General features: G+C 40.7%; 1 pseudogene across 1 annotated transcript; it reads right to left on the reverse strand.

Annotated features, from left to right (window-relative positions):
* Positions 1 to 2811: 2811 nt before the first annotated feature.
* On the reverse strand, positions 2812 to 3435 carry LOC311593121 (protein LSM12-like; annotated as a pseudogene). Its single transcript has one exon. The product of its transcript is annotated as a protein LSM12-like (transcript).
* Between the last annotated feature and the right edge of the window lie 2101 nt (positions 3436 to 5536).

Raw genomic sequence — 5536 nt, forward strand, 5'->3', positions numbered from 1 at the left:
GGCGCTCACATGTAGAGCCAAGACAGCTTTCTAGACCTCTACTTTTCCCTCTATTTGGGAGAAAGGCTGATCCTAAGCCTTAGTCGTACTCCATGAAGACTGTTATGATTCCTAAATCCCATCAGCCAGATCCTGGCCGGACATTAGGGACCCAGGGAGAAGCCGAGTAAGAATGTTCCAAAGGACCATTTGGGCATCTGAAAAGGCTCAGGGAAGTGAGATTTTGCCTAGGCCACCGATGTGAGAAAGTAAGACAACTAAATCAATCTTTTCTACCATGAGGTAGGAACGGAATGATCCTAAATCTGAGATTGGCCAAGAGGCAGTTGTCATTGGTATCAGCCAAAATCAGAGGTGTGGGGGGGGGGGAGATGCAGTGGAAACATTGCTTTTGTCTGTTCTCCACCATTACAATGAAGGTGTCATGATTCAGTTACTCTGTCAGGTCACCCAGACAGTTTTGTCTGATGTCAGTGTAGAAAGTTGCTGATAGTCAAAGGAGAACAGCAGAAGAGGGTCGTCATGGGTACCAGGCCAACTCCTGGCAATCCAGGTCGAGGTTTCCCATCCTCAAAACACATGTAAAGAAGTAATAAAGGAAGGTTCGGAGGTAAGTTAAAACCTACGAATTCCCAGGTGCTTTATCTTACTTCATTTTTGTTAGCAACTGAGGAAACATGGGCTTCAAAAGATTAATAGATTTTCTGGGGATCACATGGAAGCTGCTAACAGAGTAAAACCCCTCTAGTTTTATTTTTTTTCTACAAATCAAAGAAATGAGTTTCGCGAACAGACCACAAAAGCTTTTGAATCTGGAATTCCTGTAACATCACAGGCGAGTTCTGAACTAGCTCAGCGCTGCTCTGCTGCCAAATCTGCCTCCACCACTGTGCACAGAGCTCCAATTTGTTGATGTAAAGACCACAAGCCATCACTGGTAGTGGTGTCTTCCCAATATTTTCTTCCAAAACTGTCAGTCCTCATCTGTAAAGAGGAGCAAATGCATAAATAAACTAACCACCATTGAATCTTTAGGACAAAAACCCATTCCAACTCAGAGCCTAAAATGCCAGTTACAAATGGTGCTTTCTTCAGTGAGTCCCTGGGAAGGTTGACATTCATGGGAATTCCCCAACACACAGCAAGAGCAGGAGCCTAGACACAGTACAACAGGAAGTCACACAGGATCAAAACTCTGTCACAGATATTCTACAAAGTGAATGACAGCGTGCACTTGAAAATGAACTAAATATAGAAAACCTCATCTTCTTGGGTATGTAAAGTAGATAATCCCATATGTTGACATGTCCACACTCAACAGAACCCATCTCACATCTCAAGGCTGATTCAGACCACTCATTTGTCTTAGATTCTCAAATGCTTAGTAATAAATAGTGGAAATACTTCACCATTGTTATATCCCGATATGAGTAAATTAGTTGTCAGATCCTAAAGTAGAGGCTTGGCAAGATCCTGGTTCCAGAACAAAAGTATAGCATAACCTTTAACCTAATATACTATATGACCATTCACTACAATGAAAGAACGCATATGTTGATGGCATTCTTTGTAGTTAAAGGAAAGTGGTCTTCGAAAGAAAGCTATAAAATACTAGTTTTTAATAGCTTTCATCTCAGCATGTTTTTTTTTATTTGAGCAAGTATTTTGCACTCACTAAGTCTTCTGATAACATCAAATAATGTACCTATAAGCCAGGCAACTCTTTACCTAAAAGAACGTATCACCTCTCGGGCTTTTGGTTAAGAAGACCATTGTAAGTTGGTAGGACTTTCAAACAACTGCACCACACTCTCCTGAGTTTCAGCGAGAACCTCCAGCTGTGAGCCATGGAGTGGCACCATTCCCACAGCTGCCTCTCTTGCCCTGGATGGTAATAGTGTCTTCTCACAAGATCCTACCACACCCAGTTTCAAAGGCGGGAAGAAGTGGAGAACATTGGAAAGACTAATTACAGAGTATGGGAGAGGCATGATAAGGCCTTAAAATAAATGGAATAGATGAATTATCAGAGAGCTGAGCTGGAGGCTGAGCAACCATCTTTAGTGCACTAATCCCAAGTGTTTGTTTTGCATTCTTGGGGCCTTTAAAGATGACAAGCTGTGATCAATTGCTTCCCGTGGAGGCTGGCTGCTTTCCTGCCCTACCGTTTAATTTCTGTTTGATGTTCTTCACTGTGTGTCAATGTATAAAGCACTGTTGAGATATACAGAGGTGATTAAAATAATTCACCCATCTGTTCATGATGAAAGGCCCAGTTAAATGTAGTGACAACTTTATCTAACAGGCTGACTATCTTCTAAGAAGGAGGCTGGACCACGGTTGTTTTGTCAGGGGATGATAGTCTATTTAGTAGCAGTTCAAAATTTCCTCCAAAACAATGAGGATTTTCATCAGTGATATTACTGGTTAGCTGAAATGGAAGAAGAACAGAAATCAATGTAATTGTATTAAAAACAAGAATCAAAAACAAACAAAAAAACCTATTGATGGCCAGCTTGAAAGTGTTGTTGTTTTTGTTGTTGGTGGTGATGGTGGTTTTTTATTGTTTTGTAGTTGCTGTTGGGTATTTATTCAAGTCTAGGGCTTGGAGGGAGGTGGGGAGGTGGGGGGGGGGGTTGGGTTGGCTCTTTTTTGTTTTGTGTTTGTATGTTTGTTTGTTTGTTTGTTTGTTTTGAAACACTGATCCTTTAATAAGAGTCGGCAAGAAATAAAGGCTCCCTTCCCCTCTCCCGTCCTGCCTCTACTGAAGCCACCACCACCTTCTCTGGAGCTGGATCCTGGAAGAGTCCTTCATATTTGTGGACTCAGGGTGACAGCCTCCTTCTGTGGGTGTTGGGTTTGTGACCGCTGCAGTATCTTTTGGCTTTCGACATCTCTAAAATGTTTTTCAACTATTTATGTACAGGGCTCAGTGTACTCCCCTCTTTGCCTTTACAATTTTCCACTTGATCTGAGGGTGTAATGACAACTTCTTCTGTGACTACCATGTTGTTGTTTTTGTTCTTTCTTGCCATTTAGTCTTTAATAGTCTTATGGATGGTCTGGAAGAGCTGCTGGCCCTCCAGGGAGACGCCAGCACTGATCGCATAGGCAGGGCTCAGCTTCTCCTCCTCCTCCGTGTCTGCTTTGCTGGCAAGCACACTAACACTGAGTGAAGCCAGGGGAGGAGAGGCTTCTGTTTGATTTTTAATTATTTCCACTTCTGAAATATACTGTAAGTTTATAAGCAAAATATCTGAGTGGTTGGGCTTTCCGCTGGAAGAGGGACATTTTAGAGGCAGTGTTTTGGGCTGGTAGTCAAAAGCTACCACCTCGCCACTACTCCTGGCACATCTGGCAGCACACCTCGCTCCCAGTGCTGAAGTTCTCGCCTGGAGGGGCCATCCTCTTGGGAGAGCAACCGTGGTCAGCCATGACAACCCAGTTTTGGGTTTGGGGGATTTTTTTTGTTTGTTTTTTTGTTTTGTTTTGCCTTTTGTTTTTTGAATCAATGGTGTTAGATTAGCCTGTTATAAAAATGAGGGATTACTGAAAAAATATTGAGTGCTCTAAATCAAAAAAAAAAAAAGGTGAACTAATGGATAGATGGGTGGATGAGACCAGTTTTGTAGGGGTCACAGAATAGCTCACTATTTTGTAAGAAGAGCACATCTAAGCATTCCTTTAACTTACTGCCATTCTGCACGAAGGCATATTAATTTTACTTTTAAATAAATTTTGTGTGTGAAAATCAGGGGGAAACTAAAAATCTAAACAAATGAAAACAAAATAAAGTTAGATTCAAAAAGGAGAAAACTCTAAAATGTTCACTCATACCTCCTCCCACACTGAAAAATATAAAAACCCTGATTCAAGTCTATTCAATTAATTTCCCATGTATTCTCAACTCTGTACAAAAGCACATATACAGAGATCAACTACAAAATTAGGCTTATACTGCTATATATTATTTTTACTAAATAATACATTATGAGTACTGTCAATATGTTTAAAGGGTTTTATAAAATAAGCCATAATATGTAACAGAGTATGGAAGCCAAAATCTGGCCTCAAATATTTTTCTATCAATCTTCAATGAGCACAATTTGACTAGCTAACCAAGAAACTATATATGTATATAATATATACATATGTATTTTTTAAAAGAAATGCTATAGAAGCATATCTGGAAGAGTAACAGACATTTTATCAATCAAAATTGACTATCAGAAATTTAATAAATTACATATCAGTATTAGCTCATAAATATTTTCATTTTTACGGTGATCCTTAAAAATATGTGTTCTAGTGATCAAGATGTCAAGCTTGCAAAAACAATCTGGAAATATTTTACTTTAATTCATTAAAAGGATTAATATAAGGGTGCTTCTTTTAGAAAAAGTTAGATTTAAGAGTATTTGGTGTACAATATTTACACTATAGTTTCACTTGCATACTGCATAGTGCAGACTAGATAATTTTTAAATGTTTATTGATGTTTGTAAATTTGCCTCACCTGTCTTAGAAACTGCTTCCTGCTAATAATTGAGCTGAGGAGCCTGTCCCTTAGAACATAGAGAAAAATGCCTCCTTTCAAGAGAAATATAAAAACATGACACAGTGTGTAAATCCAAGTCACCTTGTTGGCTCTCTGGCCGAAAGGCTTGTAAGTAAGAACCTAGATCACATGAGGCCAGGTGAAGAGTCAACATCTATTAAATTGGACACTGATTAGTTAGTTACTGCTGATGCCCAACAAATCCCAGCCCATTATAGAGGAAGGTGGAGCCGTGGGAGCTGATGTGTGCCCAGTCCTCATGGTTGGTCACTCCTGGGGGAGAAGTGATGGAACGGGAAGCCAGTCTGTAGGCTGTTCAATATGTCTGTCCTGTGCTGCCTGTGAGGACACAAGGCAGCCAGCCTGCGCTGTGCACTGAAGGCATATCTTGGACAGCTATTGCTAGTGAATTTTTTTCTTATCTAGCGCCACTTGCTCTGATCTCAGTTCCCCACACAACCTTCCAATTTCTCACCCAGTCAGTGACAGGAAAAGAGAGGGCGCTAACCCTCTGCAGAGGGACACAGCTGGACTAGGTAAGAGTGGTTTAATACAGTGAGTGAAGCTTTATGACAGGTCGTCCTGACAGCGTCAGTATGCCAGCACCCCAGCTTTGCTCATTGTTTGTTTGTTTGTTTTGTGAAGACATGGTAAACCTGGGTAACTCTGGCTGTGCAGGCTGGCCTGAAACTCAAAGACCTATCTGCCTCTGCCTCCTGAGTGCCAGAACTCAAGGCTTTGCACCACTACATCCAAGATGTTTCTTATTATAGGTTAGAAAAATTATTATTTATATATTCACAAATTTTCAGTAAGGAAGAAGTCCCTTTTGGGGGTCTTATTATCTCAGAGCACATGGGATTTCAAATCACTTAACAGCCGGGCACCCTTAGAGGCCTCGGATCTTCCTTCTGGGTCTCTCCTCTACTGTTTACACAAATGCATAGCTGGCCCAGAAATAAGTTTTATATTTTTCTC

This window comes from Acomys minous (assembly GCF_964271855.1).
Source record: "Acomys minous genome assembly, chromosome: 3".
Taxonomy (NCBI): Eukaryota; Metazoa; Chordata; class Mammalia; order Rodentia; family Muridae; genus Acomys; species Acomys minous.